A 4,658-nucleotide genomic window follows, 5' to 3' on the forward strand; every position below is an offset into this window, starting at 1 on the left:
GGGAGTGCCACGTAGGTTCGGAAACCCACGAACCAAGCTCAGATTCAAGGCAGGGCACTTTTGTCAGACGGACAGCATCTATCATGGATACAAGATTAGTTTCGAGTTTTCATGGATACAAATATCAGCGTTTTCATTTCTTATGGTTATAAATGGTCATTTATTCAACTCTAAAATCGTCGCTAATTATCAAATTTTATGTAATGTATAAATACATATGTTATTGTTAGATATTAGATAAAAAGAAATTGGATATTATTCTATCATCACAATATCAAAGTCTTTCATATTAATTATCATATAATAACAGAAGCTCAAAAATATTTAATGATGATAAATAAATATCTATTGTTATAATATTTATCCTAACTTCGGTAAAATTATCCATGGATTCACATTGACTGATAGTGTATAAAATTAAAATTTGTTGCTAATTACTGCAAATAAACAATATTTTCATTATGTATGTCTAGTCTCTAGAATAATGTGATTATTAGCATTATTATTAGTATTGACAAGCCCGTGTACTCACTGCATATATTTTTGGATGTTTGATCAATCTCATAATACAAATGCACACGGTACCCTAATTATTATTTTTTTATAATCATTAAAAAAAGAGAGCATATAGTAATTATACTATTTTTCAATAATCATAATTGAGAGAATAGAAATAATATAGAAGATCAAAGGAGTGATCAGTGAAAGGCTATAGGCTGGCCAATGGGAAATTCACAATAAAGTCTTTAAAATTTATAAATAAATAAATCTCATTTGCTCTAATTTTTATGCTATTTTTTTTATTAGTAATTTGAACATAAATAACTCTCTAGTTGCACTTATATATATATATATATATATATGTATGTATGTTTTAATATTTTCAAACAATAATTAAGGGTATCATTAATATTTAAATATAACATGATTAAATATAGATTGATTTATTAAGTTATCTTTTTTCTTTGAATTAATAAAAAAAACTATCTATGTTAAGGGGCAACAATAAACCCTAGTCCCTAAATGATCCTAATATAATAGTGTCTAATAAATATTGGTAGAAAGGTTATATTTATTCGTTAACGTAATATCATACCCCATCATTATTAACAAAACTCACCCAAACCTTTGATAGTATAATTGATAAATTGTATTAATTATCATTCATTATAAACACTCTGTTTCTTTACTTGCTATATATTTCATTCATGTAATTTGCAAAATACATAATAATTGATGAAATCAAGTATATATAAATACGGTATTTTTCTTTGCGAAAATATTTGGTAACTAAAGAAAATTAGCCACTATAACTTGTCTTATTTAGTATTCATTAATTGTTGCAACAATTAATAAATGCTAAATAAGACAAGTTCTGTCTGTTTTTTTTTTTGTCTTTCTAGCATTACCCTTTTCTTTGTAGCATCTATAGTATTTATACCCTCATTACCTCTTCTTAAACTAATTAGTTCCAATAAATTATAATAAATAAAAATATTATTTGTACACTAAAATTAGTCACTAAATTCAGTTACTAATGTATTTGTGTATAAATATATGTATAATTTAATTTATTTTCAATATGTATTTATATTTCAACGTATATTTTATACTGGCAGCTGACTTTAGTAGCTGATTTTAATGTATATACAAAACATAATTAAATAATACGTATAGTATATTGTCCTTTTGGAATATCCATGGTGATGACTGTATGTATCTAAAAAGAGTTGGCAAAAAAACATAATTATTTGTAATGTGACTCAAAAGAAAATTGGCTCAAATTATACTAAAAGGCACGTACACCTTAATTGCTTATGTAACTATGATTATTATCTGCTAATTTTTTTTCTGCTTTTAGAAACTATGAGACACATGTTTCTGAAAAAATTAAACATATAATTTAAACAATTTTTTTATGAGTCATTTTCGTGTGTGTATATATATTCTGTGCCTTGTGCCGGCTGCTTTCTGCCTCTTCTCAGTAAACTCATTTTTTAAATATTGTTACTTAGGTTAGGTTAAATGATGGATTGAAAACTAGCTTGGGTTACTTAATTAATTAATATAATTATTAATAAAAAAAATTACTACTATTTGTAGTACATGAAAAGCTTTCAGCTAAGCTTTCAAAAACACTAATTTACCATAGCCAGTGACTCTCATAATTATTTACCATGTCAACTACTATATAATTTTATATAGACATATATACATATAAGTACGTAATGATTTGATTGATTTTTATGTGACTCCAATACTATAGTTTATATAACTTTATACACCTAATTATTAGGGCAAATCACAATAATAAATCAAGGGGAGCAAAATTTTATATAAATTTGCCAAATCAAAATCTGCTTCGTGAATCAACCAATGCACATTTATATGTAGTTCGAACCAGCCTGATTTAAACTCCATTTCTACATAATTCGAAACAGCTTGGTTCGAATTAGTGTGTGTCTGTGTTTGTGTTAATTCGAACCAAGCTAGTTCAAATTATGCAGAAATGGAGTTCGAATCAGACTTGTTCGAACTACATATAAATGTGCATTGGTGGATTCACGAAGCAAATTTTGGTTTGGCAGATTTATGTAAAATTTTACTCCCCTTGACTTATTTGAATTTTTTACCCTAATTATTATTTTATTTATTTATTTATATTATAATGTCCTTTCATTCTTCTCAGAGGCATTGCGTTACTATCTGAGTAGCCTAATTAGAATGACTTAGAATATTTAATTTATGGTTATAGTTATTTTTTTTAAGGTACGTACCTATCTTAAAAAATTCACATAATAACAAGATTCGATCATTTTAGAAATCACAATAAGTATATATAGTAAACAAATTTGAATGCATGCATCATGTAACATATTTTCACACACAACACATGCATTTATTGGAGTTATTTGATTGGACATTCAAATTGGATAAGCCTCAAATTTTAGGTGCCAAGACCCAACTTTCTCGGCATGTGCTACTCACCTATAACTCATGAGTGCGAAAATAAAAATATTATTTGTATATTAAAATTAATTATTATGTATTTATATATAGATATATAAGTTGTTTAGTTTATTTTTAATATGTATTTTATATTTTAATATTTATTTTATATTAGTGATTAATTTTGGAGATTGATTTTAATGTACACCTAATATTATTAGTGTAAAAAAATATTTTAAAAAAATGACAATTGAGCAAATAATAGTATGATGATTTTTTGATAACTCATCGGACAACGTTTGAGTAAGAATAAGAATTATTAAGACTAAGAATGAAATTCTCCTTTCACCATTAAACTTCTTTTTTTTTTTGTTGGAACAAAACAATTATGATAAAGTAGGGAAAAAAAGTTTTAACACAAGAATTCTTATGAAAATATTATTGTATAAGTCAGCATAAAAGTAATTGAAAATTGACACAAGGACCATAATTTTGTGATTCTTTGTTTTGTTTGCTTAATTTTTATTTATTTATCCATGTTTTATAAATAACATAGTGTTTTCAAAATGGTTTAGAATTACCTTTTCGATAGAAACCAATTTTAGATTACAATAATCTAATAATAAGCATGTGACATAAGTAGGGTGTTATCGATTCGGTTTGGTTCGATTTTAAATTAAAAAATAATCGAACTGAATCGAACCAAATAAAAAATGGTTTAGTTTGGTCGATTTTTTGTTTTTAGATTTTAATTAATAGAAAATTAATCTCAGTAATATGATGTTCAAAAATAATTAATAAACTGAAATAACATTACATTACATTTAAATTTAATACAATTTTAACTCATTCTAACAACTAAACATAAAACAAACACATTTGTTAAGTCTTTAATTTTTATTTCAAAGCATTACATACTAAGCCATTTTTTCGATTCGGTTCAGTTTGGTTTGGTTTCTGCTGAGCCAATCGAAAACCGAACCGAACCGATCAGTTTAATTCGAAAAAAAATCCTTTTTTTTTATTTGATTGTTGTAAATTTTGTTTCGGTTTTACGTTAAATTTTGGTTCGATTCGATAACTTACACCCCTAGACATAAGTCATGGATTTATTTATATTTTAGGAAAACATCTATATATATTATTTTTTTTAAACCGTGAAAAACTATAAGATGTAAATAAATAGATACTTAGATCTAGAGTTATGTGTATATATAGGTTTTTGAACGGACTTTTATTGTAGGGTTAGAAATGTTTCATGGATTGCTAAGTTTTGCAAGCGTGCAATGTAACTAATCAATAACATAAAAAAAAAGGGTCAAGTATAGCTGCTACTGCCCTACAACTATAAGGATATTATGTCTTGAAAATTACATAAGAAAATGATAAATGAACAAAGGCATTTTTTCCATAATAATTAACCCTCTCGGATACTTGAAATGATTGGTTGGAAAACTTTCACATATCACTCTACTACACCTAATAATCCAAGTTCTTAGCCACTTATATTTGAACGAAAATCATCACTTATCTTCAAACTTTGTCCACTTCAAATTAAATCTATGCCATAAGTCGTCTTTTGTAGGATTATATATTAATCATGTTCTTGAAATTTAAAAAAAAAAAGGATCACTAAATAAATTAAAAGTATGTAGACAAAGAAGGGAGACGCTTTTCAAATGTTGAATCTCTCTAAATATTCTTAATAA

Source organism: Arachis duranensis, chromosome 9 (assembly GCF_000817695.3).
Source record: "Arachis duranensis cultivar V14167 chromosome 9, aradu.V14167.gnm2.J7QH, whole genome shotgun sequence".
In the NCBI taxonomy this organism is placed as follows: Eukaryota; Viridiplantae; Streptophyta; class Magnoliopsida; order Fabales; family Fabaceae; genus Arachis; species Arachis duranensis.